This window comes from Balaenoptera ricei, chromosome 15 (genome assembly GCF_028023285.1).
Source record: "Balaenoptera ricei isolate mBalRic1 chromosome 15, mBalRic1.hap2, whole genome shotgun sequence".
In the NCBI taxonomy this organism is placed as follows: domain Eukaryota; kingdom Metazoa; phylum Chordata; class Mammalia; order Artiodactyla; family Balaenopteridae; genus Balaenoptera; species Balaenoptera ricei.
Window position 1 is genome coordinate 48,069,709 of NC_082653.1, and position 18,671 is coordinate 48,088,379.

Consider the following 18,671-nt stretch of genomic DNA (forward strand, 5'->3'; position numbering starts at 1 on the left):
GGCTCTGCGGGCTGTCTTTAAAGCTCAGGGCTTTCCTCTCAATGGTCTACCCCTCCTATCCTCTCGGTCAGGTGTCTGACCCATGCTTAGGGCACGGAGGCCAGACAGGCAGGTACAGTTAGCGTGGAGGCCAAGGGGGCAGGGAGGCAGCTGGATCACCCTTTTCCATCGGGAGTACTGGCGGGTGAGGACACACTCACATCTGAGGAGAGAGCTTTGGGTCATAATGACAGCGTTGGGGTCAGAGTTCTGGAAAAAGAAATCAAAGGCAATGGGGTCAAATGGACTCACGGACGGATGGTCTGAGTGGACAGGGCAGTCAACGTGCCATTGACCTTGTCCGGGCTCTCATGCCTTCAAGGGCATGCTGGGCAGACACCAGTATTTTCAGGGCAAGAGGACAAATGGAGACTCAGATACTTTATGTCTGAATTTTTTAAAGTTATACATCAAGACGACAAGATGTTAACTAAAACGTGTTCTATCCTTCTACCAAGACAAATTGAAATTATAAGGACTTGGAAAGCCTGGTTGCAATTGAAAATGTGCAGACTCTTCAGTATTCTGTGCTGATTGTGGGGACACGGGCCATCCTGAACGTACTCCCTGGCTTGTCACCCTTCTTTTCCCTGGAACAGCTTGGTGGACACCCCGGCCTTCCTGTCCAAGCCCTGTCCATCTCGCATTCCCTCCCAAACCTGCAGCCTATGGAAATGTACTAACTACGTCTCCAGAAGCAGAGCCAGCCCTCGGGCGGAGGGATGTGGGGGAAGTCTGCACAGGCAGTGCAAGCAGGTGTGGGGCGTGAGGACAGGGATTCCAAGGAACGTGTGTCTGAAGCAAGAGGCATCGGGGGATGCGGGCTCTGGGTCAGCACAGCCTTTGACCCTGTAGACTTCTCCTTCCATGGGGAGGGATGAGGCTAGAGTGGGGCTAAGGACACTACCAGAGGGCAGACTGGGTCATCCTACGGCCCACGAAAGGACGGACATGGGTTCCACCACTGCTTCGGGGCTTCTCCCACCCTCACCTGACCCTCATTTCCAGGTGTGTAAGGCTCAGTCCCAAGTGACCTGAGTTACACCCTTGTGGCACTTGGAGAAAACAGACAAGCTTGGATTCAACAGCCCTAAGGCCTCCTAATCTCTCTCTAGCTTCTAATTCCAGTTTACAAGGTCATGTTCTCTCCTTCAAAGCAGTCCAGCCATCGTGCTTCTCCTCTGCCTTCTCTCCTTCCCCAGCTATTCTGAAACACTGTAGCCCCCTCACTATGGGTCTACCACCCTGGGCTCCTCCCCCAATCCTGTCTTCATCCTAAACCAGCTGCCCTTCGCCTCCCAGCATCCTCACTGTCGAGGTCCAAACACTCCCAGTACGCACTGACAAATACCTCTGCCCTGTGTCTGAGATCAAGGCCCTATACGCACACTTGCTTAGGGGGTTGGGGATATTCTATGACCCTCTATAATCATCTTCCATTGACCTCGAGTTACTGTAGATAACAGAACACTGGATAACATGCCTGAGAATCCACCCCGAGCTGCTTATCTTGGTAAAACAAGGCCTCCCTCTCTTTGGGTGGCTGTAACAGGTCCCCAACACAGGGGAAGATTAGAGGTGAATGCTTTTATCCTCCTGAAGGCCTTATCCTCTTGCTTTTCTCCAAAAGGCCAAAAGTGTTTTCGTCAAAGCCAGGAAGATAGTTTATGTCTGCTTCAATGCAGGACCAAACCATCCTTCTCACAGTCGCCTTTGGCTTAACCCAAATCGGTAGGGGGAGGTGTCTGGCTATAACAGAGCTATCGTCCCAATGCTGTCAGGACAGCGACCCAGGTGGTGTGTGGTATTTTGATCTACAGAGGGATTTTACCCATACAGCCTCATCTCACCTACCTGCTATGGCATCACAGGCTCCTTCATCTACAAACACGAGGCTCCCCTACAGCCGGAAGCTTCTATTTTAACCGAGGCTTCTCCAGGGACCCTGTTCTCAGCGCTCGAGAGCTTCCTTTTCCTTCCTGCTCCCTATTTTTGATTATTTTCTATCCCTCTATGATTTCACTGAGGTGTACAAAGAGAGTGGACAGAAGTCAATCATTCAGCTGGCAGGCTCACGCGTGATTTCTGGATCACAGCTCTTTGTTTTGTCTGCTTCCAATTTAGGAAAAAAAAAAAAAAAAAAACAAAGCAAAACCAAACCAAAAAGTGTTTGTCGGGTCCTCTTACTCCTCCCCCACCTCCTTTTCTGAACTCAGAAAGATCTGCCTACAAAAAATTACAAAAAGAAGCACTCCTTTTTGGTTTCTGTCTCTGAAACGCTGACTTTCCACTCGGCATTCCTTTCCCCTGAAGTCCGCGCTCCCCTCTCTTAACGACAACACCAGGCTTGAATTCCCGCTTCACTGTTCGCATCGATCACCCCCAGTCCTGCGGGGTCTCTTGTCCAAACCTCGGTCATCTTCCTCCCCACTCGCCACATCCACTCAGGCCCTGGACCGAGGCATCCTCAATGTTTTGGGCACCTTGTTGCCATCTGTGGTCCCCACTGTGTGTCTGCCACCCTTCATCCCGCGGGTCCACCTCAAGGGAACGGCCCTTTCCAGCATCCCACTTCCCGTTGCCGCGCTGCAGCCCGTTTTTAGGAACCTAATGTCCATGTTCCCTGGGTGAGTATTCACCGCCCCTTTTCAATCTGTTTCCAGCCTGATGTTCCAACCTCAGCAGTGATGCGTGTGCAGGCCGGCCCTGCCCCCTCCAGAATGGAGCTCCCACAAGAGTGGAGAAGGAGGACATTCCTGACTGGCGCCCCCATCCTCGTGGTGTTTCACACCTGACATTTGCACGCTGTCACTTCCGGCCACACCGCAAACCTGGACCAGCGAGTTGACGCGGCCTAAGCGGGCAGCCGCGGGCAGGTGAGATTCTGAAGGCACGTGACGCCTGGTGCAACAGAGATGCCTCCCCGGACCCGGCTCCCGGACCGCCCAGGTGGGGCAGCTCCCAGGCGCTGTCCTGCGCTGTCTCCCAGGGTCCCCGTGAGATCAGGCTCCAGTCGCCCTAGGGTGGGAGCTGGCTTGACGACACACCCCTTCCTCTTTCCTTTCTCACTTCACGTCCTCTGGCCAGAGGACGGGCTCAGAGCTCACGCAGAGATGTCGGCCGGGGTGAGCATTGCTGCCTAAACCTCACCCCTCTCTCCTTGCTCGGCCTCCTTGTGACAGGTAACCAAATGTTCTCTTTGCTGTGAGATCCAACTGCAGCCACAGGAGATCTGAACCTCGGTTTTCTCTGACTAGTTGTAATAAGAATCAGCCCAAAGCCGTGCCTGCACTTCTTTTTGACTCTTTCTGGGCCTGTGAGCTCCAGGACCTTCCCTGCCCTCTTGTTAGGACAATTAGTCCGCTGCTTGTTTCTGCTCTGCTGAATGCCTCCTTATTTGTACTCTGTGACACGCTTTAATATGCTGTTTTTATGTACCCAAAGAGGTAACTGCTCTAACTTTCAGAGTTCTTGATTCTCGTCGTGCTGGTGTGAATGGAAGCTTCTGTGACGCCCACCACTAATGCATTTGGAACGTCCTTGAAATATTAGAGTTTGGTCCTTAAAAAAAACCCTCCCCCCAAACTCTCTGCACTTGAATCCTTACCTTAGAGTCTGCTTCTGGGGGCACCCAAACCAAGACAATCACCATCACAGACTCACACACACACACATGCACAACACACTTTAACGGCTGCTCCCTTCCCTGTGTCCTGTCCCCACTTTCCTGAGATCACCTCCCAGTTAATGACTTCTACACAAATCCTTGTCTCAGAGCCTGGTTCACTACTTCTCTTAGGAATCCTGCTCATTTGGTACGGAATTCACAAATAAAGGAAACATATTTGCCAATATAAAATCCAGAAAAAATATACAAACATATTTTGAATAAAATTTCTATGTCCCTGTAAATAACCACTATTCTTTGTGAGCATAACTCACAATTTCCAGGCAAAAATGGAAACAAAAGACTTACTTTGCAAACTGTTGCAAATTTGCAAAAAATTTGAAAGACTTATTTGCAAATAAGTTAAAATGTTATATTACTCAGTGCAGCTAATGATAAATCTATTTTGAACTGAGGATGTAGTTTGTATTACTAGAGAATCTTTTTTTTTTTTTTTTTGGCTAGCCCTTGCAAAATAAATTCAAAGATTAAGAAGTGTCACCGGAGGACAAGTCCTCTCAGGATACCCACGCACTTTGGTCCAGTTCTGCTCCCATCTGACCACAATTAGAGCTTTTAAGAAACTCCTCTGATTTTTCTCATCATAATCCCTTGCTTGTTTCCCCATGGTAATGAGCAATTAATCCCACAATATAAATAGGCCCTTGAATCAGTGAGGAGCTTTTATGTCGTAAGTAACAGAAAACCCAATTCAAATTGGCTTAAGAATAAACAGTCACGTCTCCTTATAGATGGCACATTAATTGCAAGAGGAATGATAGTAATCAAACAGTGGAGAAACTAGACCACACCAGGACCAGGTGAGCAAGATGAATACCCCACTGAGGGCAGAGAGATGCTGTGTTCCTCCAGACTAGAGATGAATACAACATCAATTATAGGGTATCCCAACAGGAGGCAGGGAACCTGAAACGAGTCATAAGGAAACATCACATGCACTCGATAAAGGACTGGCCTGGAGTTTGCAAAAATATCAATGTCATGAAGGACAAGGAAAGGCTGCGGAATCATTCCCAGATTAAAAGAGATTAAAGAGGGCTTCCCTGGTGGCGCAGTGGTTGAGAATCTGCCTGCCAATGCAGGGGACACGGGTTCAAGCCCTGGTCTCGGAAGATCCCACATTCCACAGAGCAGCTGGGCCCGTGAGCCACAATTACTGAGCTTGCGCATCTGGAGCCTGTGCTCCGCAACAAAAGAGGCCGCGATAGTGAGAGGCCCGCGCACCGCGATGAAGAGTGGCCCCGCTTGCCACAACTAGAGAAAGCCCTCGCACAGAAACGAAGACCCAATACAGCTATAAATAAATAAATAAATAAATAAAAATTAAAAAAAAAAAAAAAAAAAAAGAGATTAAAGAGACCTGAACCTCCAAAAACACATGATGCTGGACTTAGAGAAAAAAACATGCTATATATAGAGCAGTGGTCCCACACCTTTTTTGCACCAGGGACTGGTTTTGTGGACAACAATTTTTCCACAGACCGGGGGGCTGGGGGATGGTTTCGGGATGATTCAAGCACATTACATTTATTGTGCACTTTAGTTCTATTATTATTACATTGTAATATGTAATAATATTACATTGTAATATATAATGAAATAATTATACAACTCACCATAATGCTGACAAGAGGCGGAGCTCAGGCGGTAATGCGAGCGATGGGGAGCGGCTGTAAATACAGATGAAGCTTCACTTCATGAAGCTCGCCCACCCATCGCTCACCTCCTGCTGTGTGGCCCAGTTCCTAACAGGCTGTGGAACGCTACTGGTCCACGGCCCGGGGGTTGCGGACCCCTGCTATAGAGGACGCAGTTGGGAAAACTGATTAAAATTGGTATCTGTGGTTTAGATTAAACTATCGTATCAATGATTAAGCTCCAGTCCTGGATGATAGGACTGCAGGGATGTGAGAGAAGGTCCCTGTTCTGAAGAACAGCATACGGAAGTAGCACGTGCTCAAGGGGCGTGATGTCCGCTATCTGCTCTCAACGGGTTCAGAGAGGATTCAGCCTGGGGATAAAATGGTACAAATTGGTGAATCGGCATAAGTGGTAAATGGGGGTTCTCTGAACCATTCTTGCAAATTTCTTGAAGTTTGAAAGTATTTCAAAATCAAAACTTAACAATCACTGAGCAGTGAAAGTGATTAGGGGACCCAGGGGGCCAAGCCAGTGGCTCCGTAACTTCAGCGAGGCCCTACTTCCCTGGCTTTCTTCTGTCTCCTGGTTCTGCCCTCTTGGGGTCAGTGCTGCCTGTTCTCAGAGTGGCCAGGGGGTGAACTGGCTGGGGTGAGGGGGGGGCCAGGCTTCCCACCCCCTCAGAAGGGTAAGTGAGGGCTTTGTTCTTCCCTCACATTTGAGAAACCCTCCTCCAACACACAGAATCTAATCAGGACGCCCCTGGCACTTTGGGCATAAATTCCCTAAACCCTTTGATGCAGCAGATACCCCAGGTGTTCTGCAATTTCACTCGAACCTTCATTCCCCTTTCCGACACCCCCATGAGCCCACCCTCATCTGCCACCCCCGACTCTCTGCAACAGTCCCTCTGTTTCAAAGGTCCCCGCCCCCCACCACTTGGTAAACACTTTCCGTCCCTCCAGACACGGCTCAGGGAGCACCTCCTCTACGTGACCTTCCCCCGCCCCCCAAAAGGGCCTTCCCTTTCCTGGTGACCTCGGTGCCTCCGACAGCCTCCCATAATGTATGAGTCCATGTTTCTATTTGTTGCCCAAAGGCCTTATGCTTCTGGAGGGCAAAGCCCGGCTATGGTCTAAGGTTCAGAAAATGCCCACATATCCACAAACCACGGACCCGAGCATCACGTCTGCCCTGCCGACACCACGTGCTCCCTGCCCAGTAAAAATCTGTGGAATGATTTGCATAAGTGAATCTGTGAAAGTGCTTATAATAGTGCTGGACACTAAATAACTCACTAAAATAAACCATTACCCAATAAAATACATCTTAATTAGGTTGGGTATTTCACTCTGGGAAGGAAAATTACTGTTATTCAAGCCACATGGAACCACTGAGAAACGCAAGATTTAGCCGAGACGTGGCCACTGCATATGTTCTAACTTCCTGTTTTTCCTCCGAGAGGCCACTGTCCTAGTCTGGGTCGGGCAATGCATGATGGGCCGCCCAGCCCTGGCTCGGGAGAAAGACTGTCTTCATTTCATACGGGAAAAAGGGAAATCTCAGAAAAGCCACAAATCACAAATATCACATCATCAAACGAGCACCGGGGGCGGGCAGCCGCACTCAGCAATCATCCCGGTGGCCTGGTGGGTGTCGGCTCTTCATGCCCCAGGGGGCCCCACGCCAGACACGTGGACATGATGGCTTTTGCAGCTCCTGCCACCAAGCAGAGTCCCTTTCTGGGGCACAAAAGTGCCTCACAGCTGAAAGAGCAGGCCCGCTCACCCAGCTAGATGACTTTTTCAGAGCAACTTGGGAGCCATCACCCTGAAAGATCTAAACAATCTCCGTTTGATTCATCCCTCATTTTTAGTCAGATCATGGCTCTCAAAAACCTCCCACTGGAGGACACAGCTGCAGCCCCCTGTGCCTCTCGAAACTGGGCACGGAGGAGGATGCAGCATCTCTTCTGGGCCCAAGAGCAAGTGACCCGAATCCACTTGTCAGAAGCAATGGACAAACCAAACTGAGGGTCACTCTGCAAAAACAACTGGCCTGAGGTCTTCAGAAATGTCAGGGTCTTGAAAGAGAAAGGCTGAAGACCCATTTCAGATTGAGGGAGAAAGGACAGATCTAAAGAGAAATGACAAATAAATGCAACACATGATCCTGGACTGGATCTGAATCTAAAGAATAAGAAAGAAAATTGCTCTAAGTGGCATTACTGGGATAACTGCTGAAACTGGAATATGGACTGTGTTGCATCAACGTTAAATTTCCTGAATTTGATAACTGTATTGTGGTGACATAAGAACGTCCTTGTTCTCAAGAAATAAACACTGGTGTTTAGTACAGAGACGTGATGCATGCAATTGACTCTCAAAACCTCTAGGAAAAGGGGTGTGTGTGTGTGTGTGTGTGTGTGTGTGTGTGTGTGTAGGAGACAGAATGATAAAACAGATGTGGGAATACGTTAAAAATTTATTAATCCAGGGCTTCCCTGGTGGTGCAGTGGCTGGGAATCCACCTGCCAGTGCAGGGGACATGGGTTCGAGCCCTGGCCCGGGAAGATCCCACATGCCGTGGAGCAACTAAGCCCATGCGCCACAGCTACTGAGCCTGTGCTCTAGAGCCCGCAAGCCACAACTACTGAGCCCGCGTGCCACAACTACTGAAGACCGTGCGCCTAGAGCCCGAGCTCCGCAACGAGAGAGGCCACCGCAATGAGAAGCCCACGCACTGCAACGAAAATAGCCCCCACTCACCGCAAGTAGAAAAAGCCCGTGCGCAGCAACAAAGACCCAACACAGCCAAAATAAATAAACTAAATTTGAAAAAAATTTATTAATCTGGGTAAATAAATGGCATACTAGTATTCTTTGTACTACACTTGCAACATGTATTAAGTTTGAAATTGCTTTAAAATCTGAAAGTACATTCCACTGCCTCGTTTTATAAAATAATATAAAACAAGATTTTTAGTGACAGTTTAATATTTTTGAACAGCTCACCATACAACACTGGAAAACATTCAATTAAACAGAGAGGGCGGGGGAAAGCTTTATTCCGTCACTTATACAAAATAAGTTAGTCTGGCAGCACAATTTGATGGGTGAGTGGTTTTTAAAGGTTTGAAATTTGATATAAAATGCATTTGTGAGTGTGTGTTTTATTATTTCTTATGCAGTATTTCAGAGATGCAAAAAAAACTTTAAGATAGTATCACACACCTCACCATCCCTGAGCACTCCCTTCATTATATCCTCTTCTCCCTATCAGAAGCTACCAGAATTCTCCTGTGGCTGCACCAATTTACATTCCCACCAACAGTGTACAAGGATGGAGGTTTCTCAAAAAGCTAAAAATAGAACTACCATATGACCCAGCAATTCCACTCCTGGATGTATATCCAGAAAAAAAACCCCACTAATTCAAAAAGATACATGCGTCCCAATGTTCACAGTGCATTATTTACAATTGCCAAGATATGGAAGTAACCTGAGTGTCCATCAACAGATGAATGGATAAAGAAGATGTGATATACAGATACATACACACACACACACACACAATGGAATCCTACTCAGCCATTAAAAAAAAAAAAAAAAAAAAGAAAAGAATGAGGGACTTCCCTGGTGGTGCAGTGGTTAAGAATCTGCCTGCCAATGCAGGGGACATGGGTTTGAGCCCTAGCCTGGGAAGATCCCACATGCCTCAGAGCAACTAAGCCCGTGCACCACAACTACTGAGCCCGTGCTTTACAGCCTGCGAGCCACAATTACTGAAGCCCGTGTGCCACAACTACTGAGGCCCGTGTGCCATAACTACTGAGCCCGTGTTCCGCAACAAAAGAAGCCACCCCAATGAGAAGCCCGTGCACCACAGAGAAGAACAGCCCACACGCTCTGCAACTAGAGAAAGCCCGCACACAGCAACGGAGACACAACACAGCCAAAAATAAATAAATATATTTAATTTACTTTAAAAAGAAACAAAATACATCTTAACCTGGGTGATGATAAAATGGGTATGTACATACGTAAATGGTATTTACATCTCTGAGGTGCACTTTAACTTATGTATATTGCACCTCAATTAAAAAAAAAAAGAGGGGGGAGACCTTCAAGATGGCGAGGGAGTAGGACGTGGAGATTACCTTCCTCTGGACAAATACATCAAAAATACATCTACATGTGGAACAACTCCTACAGAACACCTACTGAACACTGGCAGAAGACCTCAGACTTCCCAAAAGGCAAGAGAATCACCACATACCTGATTAGGGCAAAAGAAAAAAGAAAAAACAGAGACAAAAGAACAGGGATGGGAACTGCACCTCTGGGAGGGAGCTGTGAAGGAGGAAAGGTTTCCACACACTAGGAAGCCCCTTTATTGGCGGAGACATGGGGTGGCGAGGGGGAAGCTTCGGAGCCACGGAGGAGAGCGCAGCAACAGGGGTGCAGAGGGCACAGTGGATTCCCGCACAGAGGATCGGTGCCAACCAGCACTCACCAGCCTGAGAGGCTTGTCTGCTCACCCGCTGGGGCGGGTGGGGGCTGGGAGCTGAGGCTAGGGCTTCGGAGGTCAGATCCCAGGGAGAGGACTGGGGTTGGCTGCGTGAACACAGCCTGAAGGGGGCTAGTGCGCCAGAACTAACCGGGAGGGAGTCCGGGAAAAAGTCTGGAACTGCCTAAGAGGCAAGAGACCATCGTTTAGGGGTGCGCAAGGAGAGGGGATTCAGAGCACCGCCTAAACGAGCTCCATAGACGGGCGTGAGCCGCGGCTATCAGTGCAGACACCAGAGACGGGCATGAAACGCTAACGCTGCTGCTGCAGCCACCAAGAAGCCTGTGTGCAAGCACAGGTCACTCTCCACACCGCCCCTCCTGGGAGCCCGTGCAGCCCGCCACTGCCAGGGTCCCGTGATCCAGGGACAACTTCCCTGGGAGAACACACGCGCACCTCAGGCTGTTGCAACGTCAGGCAGTCCTCTGCCACCGCAGGCTCACCCCGCACTCCAGTTATAACTACTGTACCCCTCCCTCTGCCTGGCCTGAATGAGCAAGAGCCCCCTAATCAGCTGCTGCTTTAACCCCATCCTCTCTGGGTGGGAACAGAAGCCTGAGGGCAAGCTACATGCAGAGGTGGCGCCAAACCCAAAGCTGAACCCCAGGAGCTGTGCAAACAAAGAAGAAAAAGGGAAATTTCTCCGTGCAGCCTCAGGAGCAGCGGATTAAATCCCCACAATCAACTTGAGGTACGCTGCATCTGTGGAATACCTGAATACACAATGAATCAACCCAAAACTGAGGTGGTGGACTTTGGGAGCACCTGTAGACTTGGGGTTTGCTGTCTGCGACTGACTTGTTTCTCAATTTTATGTTTATCTTAGTATAGTTTTTAACGCTTGTTATCATTGGTGGATTTGTTTATTGATTTGGTTGCTCTCTTCTTCTTTTTATTACTTTTTTATTTTAATAATTATTTTATTTTAATTATTTTATTTTTTCTTTCTTTTTCTTCCCTTTTCTTCTGAGCCATGTGGCTGACAGGGTCTTGGTGCTCCAGCCTGGTGTCAGGCCTGAACCTCTGAGGTGGGAGAGCCAAGTTTACGACATTGGACCACCAGAGACCTCCTGGCCCCACGTAATATCAGTTGGCGAGAGCTCTCCCAGAGATCTCCGTCTCAATGCTAAGACCCAGCTCCACCCAACGGCCAGCAAGCTCCAGTGCTGGAAGCCCCATGCCAAACAACTAGCAAAACAGGAACACAACCCCACCCATTAGCAGAGAGGCTGCCTAAAATCATAATAAGTTCACAGACACCCAAAACACACCACCGGATGTGGCCCTGCCCACCAGAAAGAAAAGATCCAGCCTCATCCACCAGAACACAGGCACCAGTCCCCTCCACCAGGAAGCCTACACAACTCACTGAACTAACCTCACCCACTGGGGGCAGACACCAAAAACAATGGGAACTATGAACCTGCAGCCTGAGAAAAGGAGACCCCAAACACAGTAAGTTAAGCAAAATGAGAAGACAGAGAAATATGCAGCAGATGAAGGAGCAAGGTAAAAACCCAGCAGACCAAACAAGTGAAGAGGAAATAGGCAGTCTACCTGAAAAAGAATTCAGAGTAATGATAGTAAAGATGATCCAAAATCTTGGAAATAGAATGGAGAAAATACAAGAAACGTTTAACAAGGACCTAGAACAACTAAAGAGCAAACAAATAATGATGAACAACACAATAAATGAAATTAAAAATTCTCTAGAAGGAATCAAGAGCAGAATAACTGAGGCAGAAGAACGGATAAGTGACCTGGAAGATAAAACAGTGGAAATTACTAGCACAGAGCAGAATAAAGAAAACAGAATGAAAAGAATTGAGGACAGTCTCAGAGACCTCTGGGACAACAGTAAATGCACCAACATTCAAATTATAGGGGTCTCAGAAGAAGAAGAGAAAAAGAAAGGGTCTGAGAAAATATTTGAAGAGATTATAGTTGAAAACTTCCCTAACATGGGAAAGGAAATAGTCAATCAACTCCAAGAAGCACAGAGAGTCACACTCAGGATAAATCCAAGGAGAAACATGCCAAGACATATTAATCAAACTATCAAAAATTAAATACAAAGAAAAAAATATCAAAAGCAGCAAGGGAAAAGCAACAAATAACATACAAGGTAATCCCCATAATGTTAACAGCTGATCTTTCAGCAGAAACTCTGCAAGCCAGAAGGGAGTGGCAAGACATATTTAAAGTGATGAAAGAGAAAAACCTACAAACAAGATTACTCTACCCAGCAAGGATCTCATTCAGATTCGACAGAGAAATTAAAACCTTTATAGACAAGCAAAAGTTAAGAGAATTCAGCACCACCAAACCAGCTTTACAACAAATGCTAAAGGAACTTCTCTAGGCAGGAAACAAAAGAGAAAGAAAAGACCTACAAAAACAAACCCAAAACAATTAAGAAAATGGTCATAGGAACATACATATCGATAATTACCTTAAATGTAAATGGATTAAATGCTCCAACCAAAAGACATAGACTGGCTGAATGGATACAAAAACAAGACCCATATATATGCTGTCTACAAGAGACCCACTTCAGACCTAGGGACACATACAGACTGAAAGTGAGGGGATGGAAAAAGATATTCCATGCAAATGGAAATCAAAAGCGAGCTGGAGTAGCAATTCTCATATCAGACAAAATAGACTCTAAAATAAAGACTATTACAAGAGACAAAGAAGGACACTACATAATGATCAAGGGATCAAAACAAGAAGAAGATCTAACAATTGTAAATATTTATGCATGCAACTTAGGAGCACCTCAATACATAAGGCAAATGCTAACAGCCAAAAAAGGGGAAATTGACAGTAACTCTATAATAGTGGGGGACTTTAACACTCCACTTTCATCAATGGACAGATCATCCAAAATGAAAATAAATAAGGAAACACAAGCTTTAAATGACACATTAAACAAGATGGACTTAATTGATATTTATATGACATTCCATCCAAAAACAACAGAATACACTTTCTTCTCAAGTGCTCATGGAACATTCTCCAGGACTGATCATATCTTGGGTCACAAATCAAGCCTTGGTAAATTTAAGAAAACTGAAATCATATCAAGTATCTTTTCTGACCAAAATGCTATAAGACTAGATATCAATTACCAGAAAAAAACTGTAAAAAATACAAACACATGGGGGCTAAACAATACGCTACTAAATGACCAAGAGATCACTGAAGAAATCAAAGAGGAAATCAAAAAATACCTAAAAACAAATGACAATGAAAACACGAAGACCCAAAACCTATGGGATGCAGCAAAAGCAGTTCTAAGAGAGAAGTTTATAGCAATACAATCCTACCTCAAGAAACAAGAAAAATTTCAAAAAAACAACCTGATCTTACACCTAAAGCAATTAGAGAAAGAAGAACAAAAAAACCCCAGAGTTAGCAGAAGGAAAGAAATCATAACGATCAGATCAGAAATAAATGAAAAAGAAATGAAGGAAACAATAGCAAATATCAATAAGACTAAAAGCTGGTTCTTTGAGAAGACAAACAAAATTGATAAACCACTAGCCAGACTCATCAAGAAAAAAAGGGAGAAGACTCAAATCAACAGAATTTGAAATGAAAAAGAAGTAACAACTGACACTGCAGAAATACAAAGAACCATGAGAGATTACTACAAGCAACTATATGCCAATAAAATGGACAACCTGGAAGAAATGGACAAATTCTTAGAAAAGTACAACCTTCCAAGACTCAACCAGGAAATAATAGAAATATAAACAGACCAATGACAAGCACTGAAATAGAAACTGTGATTAAAAATCTTCCAACAAACAAAAGCCCAGGACCAGATGGCTTCACAGGCGAATTCTATCAAACATTTAGAGAAGAGCTAACACCTACCCTTCTCAAACTCTTCCAAAATATAGCAGAGGGAGGAACACTCCCAAACTCATTCTACAAGGCCACCATCACACTGATACCAAAACCAGAAAAAAGTTGTCACAAAAAAACTACAGACCAATATCACTGATGAACACAGATGCAAAAATCCTCAACAAAATACTAGCAAACAGAATCCAACAGCACATTAAAAAGATTATACACCATGATCAAGTGGGGTTTATCCCAGGAATGCAAGGATTCTTCAATATATGCAAATCAATCAAAGTGATACACCATATTAACAAATTGAAGGAGAAAAACCATATGATCATCTCAATAGATGCAGAAAAAGCTTTTGACAAAATTCAACACCCATTTATGATTAAAAACTCTCCAGAAAGTAGGCATAGAGGGAACTTACCTCAGCATAATAAAGGCCATATATGACAAACCCACAGCCAACATCATTCTCAATGGTGAAAAACTGAAATCATTTCCACCAAGATCAGGAACAAGACAAGGTTGCCCACTCTCACCACTATTATTCAACATAGTTTTGGAAGTTTTAGCCACAGCAATCAGAGAAGAAAAAGAAATAAAAGGAATCCAAATTGGAAAAGAAGAAGTAAAGCTGTCATTGTTTGCAGATGACATGATAGTATACATAGAGAATCCTAAAGATGCTACCAGAATATTACTAGAGCTAATCAATGAATTTGTTAAGTAGCAGGATACAAAATTAATGCACAGAAATCTCTTGCATTCCTATACACTAATGATGAAAAATCAGAAAGAGAAATTAAGGAAACACTTCCATTTACCATTGCAACAAAAAGAATAAAATACCTAGGGATAAACCTACCTAAGGAGACAAAAGACCTGTACGCAGAAAACCATAAGACACTGATGAAAGAAATTAAAGATGATACAAACAGATGGAGAGATATACCATGTTCTTGGATTGGAAGAATCAACATTGTGAAAATGACTATACTACCCAAAGCAATCTACAGATTCAATGCAATCCCTATCAAACTACCAAGGGCATTTTTCACAGAACTAGAACAAAAAATGTTACAATTTGTATGGAAACACAAAGACCCTGAATAGTCAAAGCAATCTTGAGAAAGAAAAGTGGAGCTGGAGAAATCAGGCTCCCTGACTTCAGACTATACTACAAAGCTACAGTAATCAAGACAGTATGGTACTGGCACAAAACCAAAAATATAGATCAGTGGAACAGGATAGAAAGCCCAGAGATAAACCCATACACATATGGTCACCTTATCTTTGATAAAGGAGGCAAGAACATACAATGGAGAAAAGACAGCTTCTTCAATAAGTGGTGCTGGGAAAACTGGACAGCTACAGGTAAAAGGATGAAATTAGAACACTTCCTAACACCATACACAAAAATAAACTCAAAATGGATTAAAGACCTAAATGTAAGGCCAGACACTATAAAACTCTTAGAGGAAAACATAGGAAGAACACTCTTTGACGTAAATCACAGCAAGATCCTTTTTGACCCACCTCCTAGAGAAATGGAAATAAAAACAAAAATAAACGAATGGGACCTAATGAAACTTAAAAGCTTTTGCACAGCAAAGGAAACCATAAACAAGATGAAAAGACAACCCTCAGAATGGGAGAAAATATTTGCAAACGAAGCAACGGACAAAGGATTAATCTCCAAAATATACAAGCAGCTCATGCAGCTCAATAACAAAAAAAAAAAACAACCCAATCCAAAAATGGGCAGAAGACCTAAATAGACATTTCTCCAAAGAAGATATACAGATTGCCAACAAACACATGAAAGGATGCTCAACATTACTAATCATTGGAGAAATGCAAATCAAAACTACAATGAGGTATCACCTCACACTGGTCAGAATGGCCATCATAAAAAATCTACAAACAATAAATGCTGGAGAGGGTGTGGAGAAAAGGGAACCCGCTTGCACTGTTGGTGGGAATGTAAATTGATACAACCACTATGGAGAACAGTATGGAGGTTCCTTGAAAAACTAATAATAGAACTACTCAATGACCCAGCAATCCCACTACTGGGTATATACTCTGAGAAAACCATAATTCAAAAAGAGTCATGTACCACAATGTTCATTGCAGCACTATTTATAATAGCCAGGACATGAAAGCAACCTAAGTGTCCATCGACAGATGAATGGACAAAGAGGATGTGGCACATATACACAATGGAATATTACTCAGCCATAAAAAGAAACGAAATTGAGTTATTTGTAGTGAGGTGGATGGACCTAGAGTCTGTCATACAGAGTGAAGTAAGTCAGAAAGAGAAAAACAAATACCTTACGCTAACACGTATATATGGAATCTTAAAAAAAAAAAAAGGTTCTCATGAACCTAGGGGCAGGACAGGAATAAAGACGCAGATGTAGAGAATGGACTTGAGGACATGGGGAGGGGGAAGGGTAAGCTGGGACAAAGTGAGAGAGTAGCACTGACATATACACACTACCATACTTAAAATAGATAGCTAGTGGGAAGCAGCTGCATCACATGGGGAGATCAGCTTGGTGCTTTGTGATCACCTAGAGGGGTGGGATCGGGAGGGTGGGAGGGAGACACAAAAGGGAGGGGATATGGGGATATCTGTATACATATAGCTGATTCACTTTGTTATACAGCAGAAACTAACACAACATTGTAAAGAAATTATACTCCAACAAAGATGTTAAAAAAAAAAAGAATGAAATTTTGCCATCTGCAGCAACATGGATGGACTAGGAGGGTATTATGCTAAATGAAATAATTCAGACAGAGAAAGACATATACTGTATGATATTACTTATACATGGAATCTAAAAAATACAACAAACTAGTGAATATAACAAAAAAGAAGCAGACTCACATATACAGAGAACAAACTAGCGGTTACCAATGGGGAGAGGGGAGGGGGGAGGGGTAACATAGGGGAGGGGATTAAGAGGTACAAACTATTAGGTATAAAATAAGCTACAAAGATATATTGTACAACACAGGGAATATAGCCAATATTTTATAATAACTATAAATGGAGTATAATCTTTAAAAATTGTGAATCATCATATTGTACACCTGTGACCTATATAATATTGTACCTCAACTTTACTTCAGTTGAAAAACAAAAACAAATTAAATAAAAAAGAAGTTACAAGAATTCTAAACTTAGTGTTCATCAGTCCCCTATATTTCTTTTTATGTTTGTTACATATATGTATATGTGTATATTTCCGTCATATTTTTAAAAATAAAACTTTTTTTTTTTTTTGGAAACCACTAGAACATCCCAGTGTAGCTGTACCACTTTCCTATCACATTATGTACATGTCACAGTGCTACATGGTTTTTTGTTGTTGTTTTTTTGGCTGTGTTGAGTCTTTGTTGCTGCACGCAGGCTTTCTCTCGTTGTGGTGAGCAGGGTCTACTCTTTGTTGCGGTGTGCGGGCTTCTCACTGCAGTGGCTTCTCTTGCTGCAGAGCATGGGCTCTAGGCAGGCAGGCTTCAGTAGTTGTGGCTCGTGGGCTTAGTTGCTCCGCGGCATGTGGGATCTTCCTGGACCAGGGATCAAACCCGTGTCCCCTGCATTCGCAGGCGGATTCTTATCCACTGAGCCGGCAGGGAAGCCCAAACTTTTAAAAAGAAATTTGAATTAAGTCTGTGTAACTCCTGAGGTACCCTCAAGGAATATTATAGTTCCAAGGATTATAATCTTGGAACAACTGGATGAGCTAATCTCTAAGACTCTTCAAAGACAGTTACCCAGTGACCTTGATTCCACACCCCTGGAAAGTAACCTGAACACCATGACAATAATCCATAAAATGGACGTCACAGCACACACCCAATGATGTGCTGGGACCAGAAAATACTGGCACGTAGTAGTGACTGTATAAATCTCTTCCCCACTCTGTCTTCAATGCCTTAGTCATCTGAAATTCACCCTGACTGGAGTATTTACACCACGAAAATAGGCAAGTACTACATACTGGGGTGCTATAAACATTTACAGCAAACCAGTGGAGGCACCTAGCTCCTAGGTGCCTTCGACGTAAAAGTTTTTCAGATAGCCTTTCAGATACTCAAAAGGGAAAATGAAGAACTAAAGCTTGTTAAGATTTCATAGCCCAGACAGACTGGTATAGAAAATGTTAAGGTGAATCCAAATGACAGTTTAAGAAAAATTGTCCAAAATATCCAGACAGAATCATCCAAATATAATTTACAAATTAAATTTGTCCAATAGAGAAGAACTCCAAAGATTACGGTTTGACTGCCCTGTAAGACAGTTAACTGGTTGGGTCTCTAAGTTGCGAGCCTATTTCAGCAGCCTTGCTTTGAGTTGATGATATATGCATCAGTCTCCTGTAGACTATTTGGAATTAGCTTGTCATTCTGCTGATGCTTTCTTAAGGGGTGAAGTAAATCTTTAGGTCATGTACCTTCGATGTTTGCAGGACAGCTATATTTTAAAAACTCTTTAACAATCATACTTTGACAAAGGAAATACGGGCTAAAACTAAAGAATCTGGTCTTTTTTTCTTCTTGTCAAATTCACTTCTGTCAGCCAAGCGGAGGAGAAGCTTTAGAGAAGTGAGGAAGGAAAGATTCAAAAGACACCGCCTTGGATGAACCGGCCCCTTGTTTATCAGAGCCAAGCTTCATGGTTCTTGAAATGTACCAAGTCTTGTTGTAATAAGAACCAGGAAAATCTTAACCACAAACAGACAGATGTTTTGCCAAAAAGCCTGGTGCTTCTCAGAGCAAACTTAACCAAACAACTTTATGAAAGTTCAGCTGTTAATTCCCAACTCCAGAAAAGAGGACACGAACCCGGCAAACTAAA

At 44.1% G+C, this 18,671-nt stretch overlaps 1 protein-coding gene across 5 annotated transcripts in view; it reads right to left on the bottom strand.

Moving 5' to 3' along the window:
* RIN2 (Ras and Rab interactor 2) overlaps positions 1-18,671 on the bottom strand; it is a 232,004-nt gene that overhangs the window by 121,108 nt on the left and 92,225 nt on the right. The window lies entirely within an intron of this gene.